Raw genomic sequence first — 23,454 nt, forward strand, 5'->3', positions numbered from 1 at the left:
AGCCATTCTTCACGTCATGTTTATACCTGCAGTACATGTTCTGTTGTGAACTCTTTAATGTGCCATTCAGTAACCATATTTGAGGACAACCATCTGGTTGAAAAATTGCTGCAAAGATGGTCCAGGAACCCTGAGAGCAGTGCAGCACAACTGCAATTATGGGGAGACACTCTGAAGTGTGAAAATCCTCTGAGTTAGGAGTGTTGGTCCTCTCTTGTGTAAGACAGCAGTGGAAAGCAGTTTTCAAGGTGGGGACTGGGGGACATTTTGGAAAGGAATCTCCTCTGGAGGGAGGGATGCGCACCTACCGCTGGAGAGCTTCAGGAACACAGCATTGGTGTGCAAATCCGTCTTCTGCAATGCCATTATAAGTGTAGCCTTCTGCCCTGAAGTACAATTACTTAGAATAAGCACAGCTTCTCTTTTTCTCTTTTTTTTACAATTAATTTTTTTCAATCTTTCTTATTTCTTCTTCAATCATGCACAAGGCACAGTTCTGTTAATGGTATATGCTTATGACCTCAATCAATAAAGCCCGTAAGTGGCTAAATGACTTTAAATAGTTTTCTTTGATTTCAGCTGTACTGAAGTATGTGGTTCTGTGCTTTGTTAAAATCGGACCCAAAACAGGCAGCAAGGTGAAGATTTTGGAGCAAGAGCAAAACCAAAACCATACAAGGTCCAATCAAATTTCTAAACCACATTCTGGATTTCAAGGCAAGATAGAAAAAACTTTAGTCAAGGGGTAAAGGAGTAGAGCATCTCCAAGGATACAAAACTACTTGTTCAACCATAATTATGTTATCCCTAGTACAAGAACATGTTACCTCTAGAGCCATCTTAAATCACATGAGAAGTCTGTGGCCAAGAATGAGAAGAAAAACATGGCAAAAGCATTTTTCTATCCACAACTGCCTGTGCTGGTCATCTGCTCCTCTCCCCTTCCCCTACGTGTCTTCCTTGTACTTAAAAGTCTTCTTTGTAGGCAGTTCAAACACAGATATTATCATTTAGTGAAAAGCTTCTTTACCACCCCCAGTGCTGACTTCACTGTTTATTCGTTTTGTTCTTTTGATGATTCAGCTAAATAAAAAGCGCAATTGATGAAATAGCCATATTTAAAGTGGTTCTGGTTATTTTGGAGCTTCTTGAGTGTAATAAATACTTTAATTTTGCATTCAAGTTTTATTTTAAAATAATTTGGTAGGACCTGAAATTTATTTCTGCTAGAAGTTGTTCTTCTGAACTCTGTTAGATAAAACGTGGATGAAGATTGGGTCACGGCAACAGTGTAATCCCAGGAGATGTATTGCTCACTCTGGTGGGATACAGTGTTAGAGACAAGGAAAACATAAATAATTTGAGGTTTGGAGGGTTTGGTGTGCTGGCCAACTGGAGAAAAACAAATAAATGATCTTGGGCTGACCTAAAAACGAATATGCATTTTTGGAATTGTTGGCAAAACAGAAAGTAGAAACTTGAGTTGTAATCTATGTCCTAAGCAATGGACCGTGGTTACTCAACAGGGAATCAAGAGGAACGAAGTTCATAACACGTCTTTTACCTGATTCAGAGAAGATATTCTTCCTAGAGAAATGTTATATTTAATTCTAATCTGCCTTTCCTTGTCTTGTCCTCTTGAAGCTACTCCACATTATATGAGGATTTAAATGACTGAATGATGAAAAGACATATATTCTGGCTATGACTCTCACGATGGAGTGAGGGGGAGATACTGTTTTCATCCAAATTCTAGTGTGTACTGTAGTAGCATCTATTTATCTGTCTCTACCTAGAAATTGTGTGTAGCCTATTCTGGTTTTGTGGCCTGTGCTGGAGTGCTCTTGGAATCCAGTTATGTTAATTAAAGTATTTGAAAACTAGTAAAATAACATGTTACCACTTCCAAAACCAGTTTTTTTCTTCCTTATTTTTATCCATCTTCGAAGTACAACTAAGATTAAGTGGTTTTGAGTAGAGAGATTTTGAACACAAGCTTTTTCTTTTTTTTTTTTTTTTTCACTCCTCATCCCTCCTTCTGTCCCAAAGAAGAAACCTGCTTAGCCCTCCTGGAAACACTAAAAATCTGCTGTCTTATTATGAGCTTTCTGTACTAAAAATAATTTAAGCTATGCGAAGTGAAGAAAGCTCCTCAGTGCTTCCTACTGGCTTCTTTGTGGCCAGAGCAGTGAGATGATGGAAGCACTACCAGGATTTCATCCATGTGACAAATTCTGCCCTCACTTTCAACCTATTCAAACTTGCTGGAGTTGAATGCTACAGAACTTGGCCCCTTAAACCTGTCTGCTTCCCCTTGTCTTTCTTTCCTCCTGTCTCGAAGGAAAGAACTGAACTCAGCTGGAAAACCCAACTGTCCTCGAGTTGACAAGATCTTATTCCCAGGAACTTTCATCTATATATGATATCCATACATTCAAAGAAAGCCATGTGTGCCCACACATGCAGAGCACTGGATGCTTCTGTAATCTCTCCACAAATGCTCAATGGTAGCATGCAATAAAGCTACACGGCGCTTCCATTAGCAGCATACAGCATGAATTATTTTTTCTCCTCAACAGGAGACTACGGGGCAAGTCTGAGGCTGTGTAAACTGGCAGTGTATAGATCTGTTCTGATTTACATCATCACAAGAGCTGGGTTCAAATCTTCTGACAGTGTTCCCTCTGTTCACCACACCAGCCATTGGTTTGTGAAGCATCCACTGAAGATGTAATACTATAAAGAAAATTAGTCTTCTTTCAAAATGTCCCCAGGACTTCTACAGTAGTGTTCACTATATTGTTTTGCAGTTCCTACATCTCTTGGGTAGTAACTTGGCTAGGATTAGTATGAACTGTAACTGAGAGGGCAATGGTAGGGCAATACTGGGTGAGTTGTTCCTATCTATGTTGGAGAAACGGGTTTAGACAAGAACAAGAAGGTAAGTAATAGTTGCTTTAAACTTGGTGGTAAAAGACAGACACTCTCAGGTGCTTTGAATGCTGTACGTCATCCACAGTTCTCCTGAGACCGTTTAAAGTTATTATTTGCTGCCCCAAAATCCTCTAGAAACTATTACCTTATATGAAATGCAAAGCCACTAAATTCTTTCCTAATGACAGTCATTCAAAATGGATAGTTTAGAAGAGTTATAGCTAGCCTTATGCCAGGGACTTTTTATAGTGAAACAAGACCTAAGCAGTACCTTTCTTAAGTATACCTTTCAATCAACGTAACAAAAACTGCCTCTGTCTAATGGGAGAGAGAATTATACAGGAAAAAGGTAACGATTTTCTTCTCTCTCTTTGCCTAAAGGTATCTATACTGACCATCCTGTGCTGAAGTAGAATAGGTTTGACACCAGGGTGTGTTGATTTTAGTAAGAGTGGCATTTGTAACCAAGTTCTTTGTGTTCTTGTCTAGCTCCACCAATTCTGTGATTAACTGATGATGCAGATGTCAATGATTGCACAGAGGCTTTATTTGCATTAAAAATTTGGGCCACAACTGTTTTAATTTAGGATGTTAGTGTGTTTGAAAAGTGTTTTTTGTCTGTTCACTATTTTTTCACTTGTTTCTTCCTTATGCTCCTGTTTAAATGTGTCCACAGGACTAAAAGTGTTTAGTTACTCAGCCAGGAATCAGAAACATGATTATGGGGCCTAAGTGATGAATTACACAGCAGAAATGGTGCATGGAGAAAGTAGTTCCCTAGTGAACAACTTACAAGCAAGAAATTGTTGACTCACACTACCTGAACACTTACAAGTAATTAATCCAGTCACAAACATCTGGATTAAGTTTTTTTATGTTGATGTAAATTTTACAACTATTTAAAGCACCGTCCCTTTATAGGTTGCTTCAGATTTATAAGGTTTTCCTCAATATCACCCAGTCAATGGGAAATATGGATGCTAAACTTGCAGTAGGCTGGCAGTGAAGTGGCTCCTCTTCAACATGAAATGTTCTTAATGTGGGACCAGAGCAGATGCCAGTGTGTCTCCTTTCTATGAGCCCACATGGAGGACCCTTCCATTTCCAGGAAGCTCATGTCTGCAGAGAAACCAACCTCTGATGAATTTAATTTGCGTATATATGCATGCTCCCTCTCTCTGAAGTGCAACAGAGTCCAGAAAGCCATACTGCCTGGTCATCCAAGATTTTGTCAGTTGTCTCTGACTGGTTCATTTGCATAAAATGAAAGCTGAGGTACTTCTCCAGCCAAACATAACACACACTGGCTAACAAAAATACCTATAACACACAGTTCAGGGTTTATTAGTGAACTTTTACTGAACAGCCTCTGGCACTTAGATTTCTTTTCCATTGGCGAGGGAGTATGGAAATAGCTGCCAGGCACAACTTTCACAAACCTGCATATTTTCAGGATGTTTAGCAAATTATCTCTGCATTTGGCCAGGTCCTTCTGAGCAGCTTTGAAGCCTGAGCCTGAAACAGGCACAAGACTGGAGAGGTGAAGGCTACAAAATTAGAATACACCCCCTGTATGCCTCCGAAGATGTGAAGGTCAGCTATTTCACTCTAAAATGAGTATAAGGTGCTTCCTGCGTGTAAAGTTTGACACTGTCTCTCTCATTGCATTTCACGTGGTTTCCCTTAGTACTTTAAACATACAGAAATGGTTTATGACAGAGTTAAATTGTTTAGTCTCTCTCACTGGGAAGCGGACGCAGTCGTAAGCTATCAGCTAGCCCAATATCACATGTGGCCTCCAATAGTCACATGTATTTGCATGAAGTCTAGTCACAGCAGCTCTACAGTTTTCAGAAGATCCTGAAATGCCTAAGAATTATTATAGGACAAGGACATGAGCTAAGAGGAAAGGGTATCTGGACAGCACCTCATCGGTATGTGTCTCTGCCTAGAATTGGAGGACAATGCTTCACAAGACCTCTAACTCCACAGTTGGGTGTTGAAGAAGAGACCTCATTCTAATAAGCGGTGCTGACATACTTAGTTTTCAGTGTGGGCTGATGAAATTCCACCTCTTGATCTACGTGTTGGAATGTGTGTATAGGGCTTCACCCTGCCTCTTCTGGGAAAATCCATTTAGCCACAGCACTGCTTTCCAAAATGCTGTAGGATTGACATGGGAGCCACAGGGGAAGGATTGACTCAGGGCAGCAAGGTAATTAACCTTTTCCGGTATCCTAAATTGCTCCCAAGGTTGGCTTCCTTCCTTTATTAGTTGTACTATGGTCTGTTGGGTTGCATGGAGCAGCTTGGCAGGATGACTATACCCAGGCTTAGTTGACAATGTCTTGGTGGAATTAACACCTGTGGAAAGGAATGGGTTCAGACCCTCTGCTGTTTGTGGGTGGCTCTTGCAGCACCATCAGCATGAGGAGCCCAGTTGCAGCTGCCTCACCTGGTTCATCCTGCACTTGTAGAAAAACTGCAACAGTCATGCCCCGAGTGAGGGGACATCACTGTTCTCCCATCACAACCCCTTCAGAAGAGTGCAGATAACCCGGTCACTTGTCCTCTGGAAAGGAAAGGAAGATCACCCATACTAAACCCCACTGTGGCTCCCACTCATAATAATGAATTACTGTGTTCTTTCCTTCCCACCTCCTCTTATATCTACTACTTTTGAATGATGGAACAATTTTTAAATGGTCATTCCTGGTCTTTGCCATGAAGAGCAATTCCCAAATCTCCACCATTTAAAGGCCCAGAGTACGATGCGTGACTTATTTGTTGCGTATCCTTCATTCACAGCACATTGATTCACTTTAACATTTCAGACATCTTACACAGGAAGGCTCAATATTTTCTGTTAAGAGTTGAAGGAAACAGTAAGCTATTTATTTCCATCTCTGAGCTCTGCAAGGGCCAGTGTTGTGAGGAACTGCTGCGTGCATGACTGCAACACCAGCTAGCAAAGGCTACATACCACACCAAAGCAGCACTCTTACTGACCTCCAGCCAGACTACAGGGCAGAGCTAGTATCTTTTATTAGGCCAGATGTTTTTATTTTATATGCTTAAAATAAGGCTTTACCTCTCCCTACCAGCCTTGTCTCACTTCATCTTTGATCCTTAGACTGCTATGTTTAAAAAAAAATCACTAAAAACTCATTATTTTCCTCCCCCCATCACAATCTTTAAAAGCACAAGGAGTGATAAGAAACATGAAGAAGTATTGCCAGATAGACCTATTGGCAGTATGTCCGAGCTTCCTCTAGCCAGCTGTGTCATTCAGCCTCATCTGCAGCAGCCTTTGCTTTTCCAGTCAGAAGTTGATTCAAAATATATTGCAGATGATGATAAATTGTGGAGAGCTTTTGCAATATGGGCCATTACTCACTGGACAATAGATTTAGAGACCACTGAGCTCATTTATAGGTCTAACGAAACAGTAAGACATATTATCTCCACCAAATTATGTACCGGTCTTCCAATAAATGCAGCCCAGTGATCCCTGGTAAGGTAATTGCAAGCAGCAAAGAATACACTAGCACAAAGCACTGATTCTGCATGTCATGGTAATATAATTTATTGGCCCATGGGATTCAGAATTACTCTATTTCTCTTCCCCAAGACAGACAGCTATGAAAAGGAGGATGGCCTTGTGGTTAAGGATTTGGATGCTGAAGATACAGTCTCAGTTTCCAGCCCTCTCTCAGGCTTCCTGTGTGGCCTCAAACAAACCATTAATGCCTTTGTGTTTTTCTTCTCTGTCAGTAAGATGATGATTATACTAGCAGGAAAGATCTGAACTGGACTAAACTCAATTTTTTTTTTTTTTTTCCCCTCTCAAATCTGTAGTTTCCTTACAGCTTGATATTCTTTTGTTTTACACCAAAGGCTGGCTGACAAAGATGCCTAATCCATTCAGTACTTACAGAAGAATGATGGCATTTCATTTGGGGTGTCTTTATTGAGTTCCTAAGGAATGCAGATAACCCAAACACCCTCTGAATTCAACGGTTAGTACTGTGTGGCGAACCACTCTCTGAAAGAGCCGAACATCCATTTTGCCTTCTGGAAGCGTGCACCTCTCCCTCCAGTGACTGCAGAGGGACATCAGGATGACAGCTCTCCAAATCTTGATGGGAGGAAGGCAAGCAACTGGCTTGTGGCCACAGCGGACCTGGCAGGGCTGGTGGCAGGCTCCCCTCTCTGAGCGCTGCTGTCGCATTCGACATGCTTTGAGGAAACGCCTTGTGGTCAGCAGATTTTTCTATGACACTTTGCAACCAGTTCTCTATATAGAAGCGCTCCAAGTGAAAAGAAAACCAGCATAAAAAGCCTGTTAAATAATCTGCTGAAAGACTCCTGTCTTGCTCTGTTTTTCTACTCACCACAGTCTGTGGGATTTTCAGAGTTCTTGAATAGAACGTAAACCCAGCTTCCTAATAATAATTATCCTGCTTTTTCATTGTGACATAAACAATAGTTTATTCTCTGTGTGGTATGTGAACTCAGTCCAAAGCCCTAGTTTTTCATACTCCACATGAGGAAAATTGCAAACCAGATCGGCATCTGAACTTTTTTTAGCCCCTAATTTGAGGAGTTGAACCAACCTCTCCATCTGAAGACCCATGAACTCTGACAAACTCTGGGTCTGAGTCCAAGCTTTGTATTATCTCTCTGGTATCAATCAAATCAACTACAGGAGCAGCTTCAAACATAATCCCTCTCTTCCCATGCCCCTTCTTCATTCCTGCAATGTCAAGCCAGTGTTGAGGATATTTTGACATGCTGCCAGCTGTAAGACCGTAAAGAATGGTTAACCCAGCCTGGCTTGTGACCTCCTAACAGCAGACAGCACTAGTAACAGAAAAGATGTGCAAGTGGTAGAGATGGCGGGTTATGTGTTACAGTCCCCCTACCTCCTCCAAGCCTTTCCAGTCACTCCTCAGAGAGTAACTAACTGCTTTAAAAAGCTTTCCTACAGCATGGAGAAGATCATGAAGAGGGGCAGAATTTCTTAGACACGGCCATCATCTTCTTGCTCCTGTACATGCACGCACTGTTGCCTAAATGCCTGTTAACTGCACTAAGATGCTGAAATTCCAAGTTATTCCATGGAATGAGTTGAAAGCCTTTCCTGGAGATGAGAGCAAAGATGGATTATTTTTTTTTTTAAAGTTCTTTTCTATTTCTTTTTCTTTCCCTCCTTTTTTGCACATAGCAGGGTGCCATCAGCTGGGTCTCCCACTTGGCAACAATATGATAGACGGCGATGCATCTCGTGTTTGCACCGAAGGCTGCTTTGGCTTACATCTGTTCGGCTAGCAAAACAGAGGGAGCTGCCAAAAAAAACAGTCCGAGGTATGAAAGTTAGCAGTTAGCAATAACTGCGGTGTGAAACATTCCCATGAAATCCAGACATCAAGGATGCTGCTTGGAATAGCTTGAATGTCCTGCATTCTTTTCCAGTGAAAACAGAGTAATACACCAGCAGCGTGGGAGACAGCAGCCAAGGAGGAACACACCAGCCCCAGAGAACAGGCCATCAATTTTCTTGCTGTGGCTGCCTGAAGGAAACTGAAATGTATATTGCAGTGGCTTCTGACGCCAGCCGCTCCTATATGTGCCACACTTCAAACTCAAACGTTACCCTAAAAACTGAACAAAAAAATGCCCAAGCTATTAATAGATTTGTATAAAGAAAACCCTTGTAGTTTTTAATCATTTACATATGGTACTGAGAAACCAAGCATAAAATGTCAGTGTGGCTATTACATGGGTCACTGGAACAGGTTTATGTTAGCTAATATGCTGAAACAGTAGATTAGGAAGAGGGTAGTTTATGGCCTTTAGTTCATTTGTTGACAGGAAGAATCAGGAGCAGATTTGTTTTATGCCTGATCCCATCACAGAACAACTAGGAACGGAGCAGTGATTAAGATCCAGGCTACTGGAACGGGGTAATGACTAGACTGCATATACATTTTTTGTGGGTGAACGAGATGCTTGCAAAGGGGAAGAGCTAATGAGATCACAGAAACGAGCAGAGCACAGCAGAGCGCTCCTGTGTGACTCTCTGAAGTGACTCAGCAAAGAGCTATTACCTGACATCCCATTGCAGAGCTGGTCAATACCCCAACCCCTCATCGTGATGCAGCACTCAGGAGGAAAAGATCTTTCTGAGACCTGTAGGAAACAAGTTTATTCTTAGAAGAAAGAAGTGTGCTAGCCTATGTGGTGATACTGATGTTCTAGCAGGTCACTAAAAATAGCGAGGACTTTCCAAAGCGCAGCCACTCTAGCACATCTGAAAACCTCGTTAAATCATCCCATGCTGTGTTTGATTGCTGCGTATTGTAATTCCTAGCTCAAAGATGACTCTTTTCTCTTGCTGGCTCTTCTTTCTGTGTTTATTCTAGTTTTATGGGCAATGCTTTTGTGAGAAACTGAGCATCTTTGAAAACTCAAACCATATATATCCACCAGACCTTCTTAATGTTTAATCAGAACATCATGAAAATCAAATGAGTTGAGAAGACCTGGGTGACTTGTGACATAAATGTATACTTGAATCCTAAAAGTATTGCAAAAACTTGTCAATAATTAGTCTCATTCATCTTGCCTGGAACCAGGCCAAAACTCAAGCTGAAATTCTCTATGCAGTCATAACTGAGTAGAGTGGACTGCAGCCCTCAAAGTCTGGCTCGATCCAAGGCAGAATAGAAGGGCAGTGCTCTGACTTTTACCTGGGTTACAGCACTGCAACAGCTTCCCTCCACCCTCACATATATTTCTGTTTTGTGATAAATTCTGCATGCTATTTTGGCTGTGCTGGCATCCTGTGAGCTGTGTGGAGCGCTGCTTCAGAGAAGGCACCTGCAGCAGGGCTTTCCTGGTCCAGGTCAGGGAGGCAGCAGGGAGCAACCTTCTCCATCTGGCTCGAGAAGAACAGCAGATTTTTCCTCTTGTTGGGGGACATCTGACCAAGACTAAGATAGCTCTGAGCTGTCAGTTTTCCCCTGGCATGTAGTCAACTGTCAACAAACAAAAAGGAAGGGCAATCCTGGAGAGCATGAATGCTGCTGGGGAACAAATGCTGCAGTGGGACAGGTATGATACCTGCCTTGGATCTGTATCTAGCCGCAAGAAAATCTTTGTTTCTTCTGTCCACCACAAGTTTTACATTTACTATTTTGATTTATCTTCAAGCAGTAGAAAGCTTTTCAGCTCCATCTGTCAGGCTGAGGCAGCACATCTCATATCACGTAATCTGCCAAGACCAATAAAAGTAGAACAGGGACGTATAAAAAATGAACCTACATTTGGATGCAAATAATGTTACAAATGGGTGTTAAGACGTGGTATCCTGTTCCTCATCTTTCATGAAGAATGATGTCTACTGTGCTATTTTCCTTTTTTTTCTTTTTCTTGGAAAACAAACTTTCTCAGAACTGGCAGGAGAGGAAAGTTTACATCTAGTTTTCATAGATTCATTTGAAAAAGGAAGCACATGAATTAGTTATAAATGTTTTATTTCTTTTATGATGTGATTACTTTTCACCTCCATCCTCAAAAAAACTTTAATCTATTTCACCACAGCTCTATTTCGCGTATTAGCTTCAGACCAAACTGTTTTCTTCCCATATTGCATCCTAATGGACCGTCTAGCTCAGTACATGACTATCCCATATTGTCACAGGCATTAGTGTAATATGGTCTCAAATCACCTTATCCAGCTTTTCAACCTCAGTAGGGAGATCATAAGTCTGTTCTTTCATCCCTCATTTCTTTAATTAAGAGATTGTGGCAATTCTGCCTCCCACTTTCTTTTGAATATTCTTACCCCTCTTACTGTTCATGTTTTGGTACTTTTTCTCTGCAGAACAGCAAGCATTTTTTAATGACAGGTTGAGGATGATGGCATATTCCTGAGAAATTTTGAGATCAAGCATTTAGTTAATGACAAAGTGGGGAGGAAAGGGGAAAAGATGTTTTAATTTGATTTATATAGCATTCTTCTCCCTGCTCCTATTTTGTGTCTCTCAAACCATACTTGAAATGACCCAAACATGAGGCAAAAATTATTTTTGATGTCTCCACATTTCAGAAATAAAGTACTTTTCCCTGGACAGGGCTGAGCTGATTCTCCAAATGATTACTTTAATGATTCTTGCCACTTCTGCAGCAAATTTTCAGTATCCACCTTGAAAACTGACCTCTTGTCTTGTTCCATAATGGCATGTATATTGAAGAAAGATCCAAAAGGTAACCCAATGGTAGCCCTCCTGTCATTATTAAAGGCAGAGATGAATTACACAAGTATTTAGGCCATTTTGTCTGCAAAGCCCAAGAGATCTGCAACCATGTCAAGGCTGTCCTTTCTTGAACGGTGTTGTGTGATTCTGGAGCCGTTGGTAGCCAGGGGCACAGGATCTGTGTTCAATAGTTCAGGACTGGCGATCTCTCCCAAGTGGTTTTGACCCCGCTGAGTGGATTAGAGAGTTTATGCAACTACACAGCTCCAAAGCGTGGCTCCAGCAGCAGGAGGCCGAGCGGGATGCTCAATGGCATCTCAAACAGCAGACATTTGGGCAGCTGAGCTGAGCCCACGGTATTTCACTTAACCAGAACCAGTGAAAATAGGAAACCACACCAGTTTTGAGGGAAGAAAGGTAACTTTACCTTTCTCTGCTCTTTCTAGACAGAAAAGACTTACTCAGATCAACTGAAAGAATAATTCCACAGAGGAAATGAGAAGAATTAGGTGTCATTTCAGCATTTCTGACTGCTTTTTCCAAGGAAGGGTAATGGAAGGACAACAGTCAAAGTCATGTATGCTTACTGATTCTAAATTGAGGTGATACTACCTCCTAATACCTTGTTGCAAGCATTTTTACAGTGATTACAGAAATTTCTCACAAGAGAGATTGATTTATATTATTTCTTTCTTGCAGGATTCTCTTCTCTTAAACCAACATAATTAAAGTGATAGTTTTAACTCAGGACCTGTGTTACTTAGAGGTGATATTTTTGTCTTCCTGGAAAGAATTAGAAAGGATTTTTTATTAAAGTTTCATATAGAAGAAAAGAAAGCCACAGGTAGTACTAGAGGTGTTCTTGATGGTTGGGGGTCATTCCTCTACTTTGAACCTTTAATGGAGTACAGTTTGTCACCTGAGATATTTCTAATGGATAAGTGAGCTGTGTTGTTAAGTCTCCTCACTCTAGGTGTTGCAAAGGGTAAAGCTTCTTCCATGGAGCAAGGTAAAGCTCTCCTTTATAGGATACTTGTCTCATAAAAATGTAAGTTTAAATACTTTCTGTGATGCTATAATTCAAGCCTGAAGCAGGACACCATGCCTCAGTCCAAGAGAAAACAGGGACTTTTCTGAGAGAGGTGCATTTTCACCACAGGAGGAAGAAAACAAAAGAACTTGGGGGGGGTGGGGGAAATCAGATTTTATGTCTCCAGCAATCATTTCTCAAGGTATGTTTATGCATCTGCTATATATTTGGACTGTTTTACTAGCAACTTTCTATTTAACCAGGTGAGCAACTTTACCTATGAAAGAGCAAAAGATAACAAAAGCCTATGAGGGGCATTTCTTATGATGACAAACTTGAGAGTAAAATTATAATTAGATTAAGAAACACTGTGGGTATTGTTAGAGCCATCTCTCTTTGTTCCCCTTTTTATTGCAGAGGCCTGCGGTTTGGAGGTACTTGGCTTTCTCTTAACTGGTTCTGCTTCCCTCCTACGAATTTTCCTTTAGGATTAGACAGCAGTACAAATATTATTGCACTCTGCAGGCTTTGCCTTCTGACCTACTCTACAGAGACATATGTGATGAAGTCAGAACTGATGAATAGAAAATATCTTTCTTAACTCTGTAGTGCTGGAGGGATGCCAAGGTCCAGTAGTCCATAAAGGAGATGGGGCTGGTAGTGCCCCTGAGGGAAGTCAGACGAAAGAAGGAGCCCCGGGTATTTAAGGAAAAGGCTCATTAAAAAAAAATGTGGGGGAGGGGGAAGAGGAAGGGGTGGGAAAGAAGGGCGCGAGGGGGAGTTAAGGATGTTAGCTGGGGTGTCTGATTCCCTCAGCAGTGGGACATGTGCTTCTGCAGGAGCTACGTGACTGCAGCTCTCAGTCCAGCCCTGTTGGCCTTGCAGACCAGCCCTGTTTATTTTGCTGTTAGCAGACAGGGATTCGTGAAGCGCCAGTGTGTGTATGTATGAGCCTGTTAAGTGTGTTTCCCCAGGAAAGACTCCTTGGGAATGAGTTGGACCAGTCAGAAGTGCTAATAGATGGGAGGGCTTTTGCTGGCCACTGCTCCGTTAGTGGCCATCCCCGTGCACCGTGCAGCTCGGCTCCCAGCGCTTGGGTGGGAACCTCCTCCGCACGATTGCCCTGTCATCGCTAAAGGACTGGGGACTTTTCTGGGGGGCTTTGCCAAAATATTTCGTTATGGTGAAATCTTTCATAGCAAAGTAATGCTCGTGAAAAGGAGGGGCTCATAGGCTTGCTTGAAACCAGGCAGAGCATCAGCAGGGACTGTGCCAGCCTCCCACACAGCTCCGCTAATGTGACGCCGTCCTGACCGGCAGCAGCCCTGCTGCTCCAGCGCTGTGGAGAGAGGTCAGGGACTCTCCGAAGCCCTGACTTCCAAATACATGTGGTGGGGGCTGTATTTGCGTGTGTGTGAATGACGTGGACAAAGTTCCTCCGGGAGATAGGTCTAGACCACCACCATCACTCTTTCTTTTGACCTTGGCCAGGGTTTGAGCTCCAGCTGCCAGCGGTGGAAATCTCTGCCAAGGCACTGGACTGTCCTGGTATGTGCGCCAGTCCATGCTGCAGACTGGAGACGCTAGGGAGGAGGTTCAGCCAAGATAAAAATCAACAAGAATCTTCCCCACAAATGCAGCCCAGTCCAAACTCAGATGCTCACAAGCTCTGCAAAAGGCTTGTTGATCCTGCTTGGGTTTTGTTTAGCTTTCCTCGGTAACTGCTGTTACTCTCTACTCCCTGACTCCATCAAGGGTCTGATGTAAAAACACTAACATACCATGACAGCAACTTGTCTTTCGTTTATTGGAAGTCAAAAGCATAGTAAAACTAAGTCTATCCAGGGGCTGGACTGGTCCTTAGCATTTTGTTAAAATTACAAATTAAGTCTTTGGAAATGGCCAGAAAAAATTTATTTCACATGTCACTGAAATCAGGAAGCGCAAGAAATTTTCTCAGGGGCTTGTTTGATGTGTAGCCTAATTTGTACATCACAAGGAGTTAGTTCACCAGACAAATGTTGAAATACATATTTTAATCTTTCCATGATTTATTTTTTTCCAGCACTGTATTAATGAATTTTTGCAGCCCTCTTCAGTGGGTATCATATTTTTGGAGAGAAGTACTGTGTTTTATAGATGTTTCTTTCTGTTTTGTTCTAAGGTAAGCAGCTGTAGTTGTCATAAGAGTCAAATCAGGCACTGGGTCATGGAAAGGAGGGAAGATTTTCTTGAATTTAAACCAAAGCATTAATTACCATCTTCCCCATGTGGAATACTGGATGGTAAACACTAGGTATGTGTGGCTCATTCACACTGTAAATGCAATGTATGCAAAAACCACAAGAAAAGAATAAGCTTTGGATAAACAGAAGCGGGTGATCACATATAGCTAATTTGTATCCATATTATTTGTGAGTTACACAGTCAGTTTCAATTTGAAGGACATCTTGCAGACCTTAGTACCTCTTGCCATAGGGACTAACTTTTGTTTTTAATTATTGGACTTAAAGAGTTTCTGCTATAATTTTGGTGTTAGCGTTTATCTGTCGAAAGAAAAAACAGGCACAGCCTATAAATCCTGCTTTTTCCAACATATCCAACAATAGTCTTTTGTGGTCTGAACTACCATAGTTCATAAAGAAAACAAGAATGCAAAGTTTGCGGCAAGCTTGATACCGGGCAGGAGCAGCATGAGTGGAAATTGCTCAGTGAGGTCCCTGCACTGCATAAAGTGTACGTAAAGGACATAATACAGTCTAGCGGGCACTGAGTGAAAAACTGCATCTCTACAAAGCAGGGCTTCTGCTTCCCACATCAACACATTTCATAGAGCCAGTGATGGGACAGACATCCAGAAGTTTTATTTTAATTGTTTTATTTTTTGCTTAGCTTGCCTCCTCATTGAAAAGCTGCATTATATTTACCATTAATATTATTTGAGAGGCAAGGTTCCAATTTTATCAGTTTATAATTCTGACAAATGGGGTTCCTCATTTTACTTCTGAGATTTCACATGACTGGCTAACTTTCCTGGCAAACTGTGTTTCGTATTGAAGGCTCTCCTCTGTGGAATCGGCTGGATGAGTTTTCACTGAAACTAAACAGGGACAACTCCGGTCTGCTGAGGAAGCATACCAAACCCCTGAGCTGAGCGCGTCTGTATCTAGTGCTGCGTCTGTGCTTTCGGCAGCAGCCGATGCCTGTAGGACAGCACCGCAGCAACTTTCCTTTTGCAGGGTGTCCGGGCTCACAGCACAGCTTTTGTTGCTCCCGGATTTACCTCTCACCGTGACAATTCAATACCCTTGTTAAGGCCTTGGTTGAGAAATCTTTGGTGGGTTGACCCTTGATAATCTCAGAGACAACTCTGTGCTCTCTAAGATCTCTGCTTTTCTCCTGCAACCGCGAGGAAAGTGGAAAGAGGGTGGAGAAGGTGGCAGTGAAGCCACTCTGGCAGATTCCTGGGGTCACGCCTTCCCCTAACATGGAAAACACAGGGGGATTGTCGGCAAAAGCTCTCTCCTCCTGAATACGGATGAAAAGGCAGTGCCTGAGATGGTATTTTTAGGATTCTGTAGCTGCTTTTTTATTTTCTGAAGCCTCTAGCAGCCCTGTAATTTGCAACTCCAATGTGCATGCACACATAATGGCAGGAGAAAAGAGATAAAAACGAAAGGTACTAGAAGATGAGCAAATGGTGACACTAAAACAGAAGTGTTACACTGTTGTGCATCATGAAAGATTGTATCTACTGCTTTCTAACTGTCTTACTACAGAAGCTACAAGAAGTCTCAATGTCTTAAGCTGAACTCTAAGTTTTAACCACTATGGCAACGTTTAGATTGCCTCCCACCTCAGTAACTCATAGTTTGCTTGCTCTTGAAATGTTATCCTTTGGAGCTATGGAAGAAAAGGATAAGGGTTTTACAGGATCTAAGGGCATTTAGAGCAAAGAAAGGTCTGACTGAATTTGTTGCCAGAACTGTCACACGTAATTCCCTTTCCCAGCACTAGTCTGAAAGGTGGTAGATGACCTGCACTTTTCATTTCAGTCTTTAAACTGGATCTGTCTGGCCCACGAATTTTAAATTTAAATGGTTCCACTTTTTAGGAGTGTCATCTTGGGATCCCTGTAGGCAGGGAAGTAGCTGGCGTTGCTTCAGCCTGCTTGGTATAAATGAATGATATTTTTAGGGAGGGAGCAAAATGCTGTGACACACATTGCTGAAGGACTAATCAGATTAACTCTATCTGCACACCTACTGCTTGCTCTTCCTGCCCTTCAGGTTTTCACTTTTTAAATGCTTGGCTCCCCCTCGACCTCTGCCTCCTCCCAGTGGCTGTCCTTCAGCAAGGTAAAGGTGGGGAGGTTTTTTTCCCTGTGGTGTATGTTCTTAGCAGCATGCAATGTGCATCACTACTGAAACGGTGCTAGGGAAGGGACAGGAAATCAGCTACCAGTTTCTTTCACTTGAGATACCAGAGGGTTTTTTCTCCTCTGGTGGGAGTCCTCTCTAGCTGCACGTTTCCTTTACTTGTTATATTGCCAAAAAGAGGCAATGGTGTGCCCAGATACAGACCCCCAAGCTTCCCTAAAGCATGAGGTCCTTGGAGATGACTTGTGCTTCCTGTCCTAGACTAGAAAACACCATCCTTGGAGCAGCAGTTCAGCGCTGAGTCACTTGGACTGTCTCTGGACAGCAAGCTTTAAGAAGAGCCTCACATATATGTTTACCTCTCCATTCATATTTGTTTCCAGCTGCCCTTGTATTCCTGTGAGGAAATGAGCCCTATCAAGCCAGGATTTAGTATATTTATTTTTTTCTCCTTTTGTCATATTTGAGACACAAACCTTGTCAGGGTGTAGAGAGAAGCGGTATGGGATTTTGTCTGTGCAGGACACAGGACAAGAGGAAGCCCCGTCTCTCCCTTGGAAGGCTGCGGCATGTCTGTCCATAGGCGCAGGCAAAGCATGGAGGAAGAATGGCACTTTCTTAGGACATACACATGAGAATATTGTTTCCAGGCTTGCCTGTAATTTCTGTTAGGCTGATCAAATTTGCAGTCTCTCCAACTGGGACTCAATATCCAATGGTAAGGAGGGGGTCCTTCTTTGAAGAATTGACATCAGATGCAGAGAACTTTTCACTTTATGGCCCTGGGCAGCAAACACCAACTTAAATTGACAGGACCCCAGGACTGCTAATTAGAAACTGGCAAAACCAGGACATCTGGACACCTTATCAGAGGTTTATCAAGATTACTGGTATGATCCATACAAACCCTTAATAGGAATCAGCTGTCAAACAAGTGAAGTAATTTAGGCAAAGATTGCAATTTTTTTTTTTTTTTGTTACAACTCTAATACGTTACAAGCTGAGTTCTTAGAGGCTGTAATAACTGCGCAGTTTCATAACCACTGGTTTTTTGCTCATTGTTTGACTCCCTAGCCAAAGAGACTCTGGGCCAAATTCAGAAAGTGAGCATGGCTCTAAAGCAGTCAGTGCAAACCACTGCGCCAATACTGGCTCTGAACTTGGCCTTCAGCTGTGAGGCCATGCCCCTCTCCATCACCAAGGCGGCCTTAAATCTGTTCCACAGCACTTTCAATTACAAGAACTCTGCCACATTACCTTGTCTTTATGTGGTCAGCTAAAAGGGTTATAAAAGACCACGGGGGAAAGAAATGACCTAGTAAAAAAAGGTAAAACTGAGTGTGTGGTCCCACATTTTCCACAAGAGAGACTGGAAAGAGCATAAGTTTCCTTAGATTGCACAAACTGAGGATTATGATCATTATTTAGTCAGTATCTTTTATTGAAGAGAAGGAACAAAAGCCATCGTCATAAAGGAAAGATGGCCTTGGGTCTTGTGCTCTGGGAAGCTCCAGGTGCTTTGATTCCACATACCCACACCTGGGGGAAAGCTGAAATCAAAATGTCCCTTTTTTATATACTTTAAACCCATTTTTTTTCTAAATCTTATTGAAGCCATAACCAAGGAAAGCAATAAATGAAATGTGAAGAAATGGAGCTGATGTTAGGTCCGCAGACCACAGGGAACACGATCCCACTGACTGTTCATGTTAACTCTGAGATGTGCTAAGAGCCTAAAGAAAGGACAAGTCCCCAGTTGGGCAAAACAGCCAAGAGAAATTGTATCTGGAGCATAGCCTAGGTCGGTGACTACCTTGTTTTGTGCTTTGATCTGGTTGGAGCCACCATTCTGAGGAAACTAGCATAATTTATATAAAATGAAGTCAGTTTTAGCAGAGACTTGCCAAATCATTTTTTTACAACCAAGTGGAGTTTCACTGTCTTAAATAAGCCTGGCATGAGCCTGAGCAAATCCAACCTCTCTGTTTGTAGAACTTCAGACACAGTTTAGGTGTTTCAGTTATCTGATTTTTGTTTCTGGATGCAAACTTTTCTTTGGTTACATTTTTCCAAGTGAATGATGCAGTGTTGGACTTATGGAATATTTCTCAAGACTGAAAAGCACGAATTTATTGTGCTGCTGAATGCTTGCATATTTTGGCAGGTGAGGAGGGACCTGGTAAATGAGGGGTTGGAAAGGACAGCGTTAACACAAACATGAACTCTTTGGATCCATTGGCTGTGCATAGGGCTTCAGCTAGGACCATTTCATCAGTCCTCCCATGGGCATAAATGATGACTTGACAGCAAGTCAAATCCTTTAGAAAGATGGGACATTTTATCATGCCTTCAAAATGTAATGAACAGACATGCCACAGGGCCCAGATGAGTAGCATTTTAGCAGCTCACCTGATTCGACAATCTTCACCAGAGTAGGACTGATACTTTAAATAAATATAGACCATGGAAGAAGGCCTTCAAAATGACCAGTTGAAGCTATGGCTCATTTACACATGCTGCATACATTTTGGGGGTTGGGGTTTTTTTTCTTATTCTGCACGTAATTTATTTTGGTATTGTCTTTCCCATACATGGGAAAAAACCAACCCCACTCTTCTGCTTGGATTCACTTTTAGTTTTTAAAAAGATAGCATGACAACAACAGAGCAGATAACATAGCGTCTACACAAGGGAGAGCCACAGTGACCACCAGGTTACTGTGCCTTAAGTCCTTAGGGCAGAAACTTTGTGAAACAATGCAGCTACCACTTTAGAGATAGCTGTTTGCTTTCCTGGAAGTTATAAAAACCATCTAAACAGCTCTTCTAGGAATACCACCTGCCCAAAGAGTTTTCCGGCTGGTACAAATATTTTTATTTAATTATCCTATCCTTGTTGATCTTAGGTTGGATCCTAATTAATTTTCAAAAGCAATATTATAAAAAGAAAATAAAGTTGCCAAATATTTACATCTTCCTGTGGGAAACGCTTTTTCACTTTGCTTTGTTCCAGACAAAGCTGCTGAGTGATAACTGAAAATGAACGTTATTTTTGCATATGTGCTTTTTAGTGAGCAAATCAACTGCACAATACTGGTTAAAAACACACCTATACTTTTAACAGTTGACTGCAGGGCCTTATAACCCACCAAAAGCCTCCAGTGCCTTGTAACTACCAGACTGCCTGTAGTTAATAGGCAACCTTCACCAGTTGCTTTCCTGTCTGAATTAATGCTGCAATCAGTTTAAAAATGAATGTTCACAGGGGGGAACTTCTTTCTTGAATGTAAAGTTCTCTCCAGTATAGGTAGCTGACTAATATTGTTCAGATTGATACAGTTCTTGCAAACAGCTGGGATATTCATTGATTTGTCCACAAATCCCTCACTTTGTAAACCGTATTTCATTACTGCTGGTTTTAGGAGAAAAATCTAACAATATTTGTGGAGTTCAGAAAGCTATGTCAAACTTATTGTCTTTAGCAAGAAAAGAAAGTATCTCCTATCAATGGATGACCCCGGTTGCCACGTTCTCTCTCAAATTCCATGAATTCATAGAAATGCCAGATTTGGAGCTTTTTGTCTAGTTCAGGCATTCTGGTAAACAGTGCTCGATGCTAGTCCACGCTAGCTTGACCTCAGTGTAGACATAAAACAAGCAGGAGCTGCAAAGCCTGAAAAGATGTCTGAAAGAAAAACTTCCCTTGTGTACTTTTCCCTTTTGTTCAGTTAGCCTGACTTGAGCATAAAATAGGAAGACTGTCACATTGCAGCATGTCCAACAGCGCCCATTTGCTGATAGGAGAATAAGAACCACAGTCAGCTGATGTTTCGTTGACATTTCTTCGGCAGCTATAAATGGCCTCAGTTTTACAGTATAACCGAATCAATAAATAGTGATCTTTCTGCAATGCCAATCTCAGCTTCTAGAAATGTGTTGCTTTTCTCTGGCTTTCATACTGGATTCTACATAGATTATCAAGGACATGAGTGACAGTAATTTTTTCTCATATTGACCTACCTGTTCAGATACTGTATATGTGTGTGTTTTTGCATAAATGCAGTCTTCATCACCATAATGTCTAAATGCCAGTAATAGTTAATGCTTTCTTCTGTCTGCTTACTTGCATTGCTACAAATAGTAGTCTCATGATACAGGCACTATATACAGGCTCTTTCCAAGCTGGGACTTAGAGCTGTACCTTTCTTCAGCCTTGCCCAGATACTGATCCCATCATTTAGTAACTCAAATTATTGACAGAAGCTGTGTAATGAATCTCAGAAAAGCCAGAAGAATTAGGTGGCTTGGAGGCAGTTATGTATGTATGCAGTTTTGTAATTAAACTGTTTCAAAGCTGCTTTAAAAATGGAAAATAATTCAGCATTATAAGGCAGCAGATGCTAGTGGAACACTAACCGAATTTCTGCTGCCAAGATTGCCTGTCTTGCTTTTTGTAATTAACTGTGTAGTAATCACAGTGTGTGATGTGTACACACACTCAAGTGTCTGTAAATATTTAGGCAACTTGCTGTCTTCTTTTAGGTTTTGGGCATTGTAGACCAGACAAAACGTGAATTTGATACAGACTGTTGTGATCTACCTATATACTTCTGTAAGGTGTCCTCTTGCTTCATCTAGTTGAATGACTCCTCTCAGATTCCTCAAGGCAATGGAGTGTTTCATTACTACCCTTTCCATCAGGTGGTATCTGGTAGACATAGGTGTTAATAAACAGTGATGGACAAATAAATTAGCCTTAGGGCATGAGCACCAGAACACATTGCTATTAAGTTAACATCTGCCTAATAGTGTATCAGGTACTCCCCTTTCAAGCCAATGTCTATCTGACAATGTTGATCCCGAGTCTGTGATCAAAGAATAACTCTCAAGAAAATATTTTTTTGGCATGTGTAAAAAATGAGGTATTTTTAAGTCACAGTGTTGACTTTTTTTAGTGTGTCTTTAAGGTTGACCCAGGCAAAATACTCAGAAAGGCTCCACACTTTCTGGAAACCATGTCCTTCCAGCAGATCTGAATGTGGGAACCCAACAGGGAAGGCGTCCAAATCACCAGCCAGCTGAGGAGCCTGGGACAGGAAGGACCTCCTGAGTAGTCATCTTTGATTCAGTCCCCTGTTAATACAGGCAATTATGTCACATAATCCCTCTCATAAACTGATCGAGCTATTTCAACTCCTACTAATGTTTTACCAGAAATTTGCTGCCCTTTCTGCTAGAAAACTTGTCATAATTTCCAGTGGGAATGTCTTCAGGGCCTGTCTATTGCTATTTGTTCTTCTGACAACATCATTCTTTAGCTTAAATAGCTCGTCAGCCCTCCTGGTGTCTACTGCCTTCATGTATTTATAAAAAGTGAACACATTTCAACTTTCTTTTTGCTAGACTAAACAAGACAGGCTCTTTTGGTCTCATCCAGAAAGACAGGCTTTTCTTACTCTGAGCCTGAAGTCTTCCACAACTGTCCCAGTCTGAATAAATTCATTCTTGAATGCGGGTGACCTGAGCTGGATAAGGTCTTGCCAAAGACTTGCACAATGGTAGTTTGAAAATTCAGGCTGAGCCTGGGGTTTTCTTGGTTCTGTATTTTGCTTTTTGTACATCAGGAAGTAAGTTTTGGATGCACTATGTATGTTTTTGTTAAAAGATTCTGGAATATTAAATGGGACACTTTATTTTTTTGCTGACAGTTTTGGAAGGAGCTTAGGGGAACTGTATCCCCAGCTCTCTCCTGCTTTCCGTGGGAGTTGGACTCCCTTTGATAATTCCAATTCTAATTACAAATAGGGTATATGATAAACATTTAAGCAACAGTCCTGAAATCTAAATAAAGAGTGAGCAGTGTGGTTTGGTGCTGAGATGCCCTATTTCTCTTTGGTATCAGTAGTAACCTAGCTCTGTCACCACAGAGACATGAACTAAGAGTCCCTTTCTCTTCTGACCACACTGGTACAAAGCAACCATACCAAGCCATATGTTGCTGCAGCTAAACAGCTCAGTCCCTAAAGCAGCCCCAGTGTCTCTGCAGCATGCTCCAGTATACCAATGGTCAAGCATGACTTCCTGAAGGCAAGTGGGGGGGACCACTGTGCCTTTAGTTCCTTGGCTTCCCCCCGCAGCCGCACACCCCTGCTGTCAGGTGTCCCTCTGCATCCTTAGAGACTGTCACAGTTATGCTGCTCCTGCCCTGGACCCAGACCTCATTCACCAGCCCCGTGGACTAAGATGAGTGATCATTGAGCTGTGGCAGCAGACTCTTTTGTGCACTTGCCACACCTGCAGCAGGTCTTTTCCTGGAAGGCTGTCAAAGAGCTGTTACCCTCCCATACACCCTAACCATACCTTGCCTCTTGCTCTGCTTTGCAAAGAGCTGAAATTGTTCCCAGAGTCCTTCCCAAGGTCTGCGAGCAAAGCAATGGCTCAGCTGTAAGGAGCTGCTGGTATGACCCTTCAGGAGCCAAGAGCCTCCAAGCAAAGCATCCACTCCCCAAAGAGGCTCACTGCTCTCTGCTGTTGGGAAGGATTGGTCCAGATCCCCCAAACCTCTTGGAGTAAACTTCACTACTGCTGCCTCATCTTCCGTCTCCTTTTCTTTTTGCCCACAGGACCCTTCCTTTTGCCTTGTCTGCCACCTCCACCTACATCCCTGCTTTTACCACCTGAATCCCTGCTTTTACCTCTTCATCATCCTGTCACCAGCTCCAGCAGTGCTAGTATGGAAAAAAAACCCCAACAAGCTAGCAAGTCAGGAAGATCTTCTTTAATTTGGGCTCTGCACCAATTGTCCACATGTGGCAGTACAGAAACTTTTCCCTGTTTTTCCCTGCTGCTGG

This window comes from Ciconia boyciana, chromosome 2 (assembly GCF_034638445.1).
Source record: "Ciconia boyciana chromosome 2, ASM3463844v1, whole genome shotgun sequence".
NCBI lineage: Eukaryota > Metazoa > Chordata > Aves > Ciconiiformes > Ciconiidae > Ciconia > Ciconia boyciana.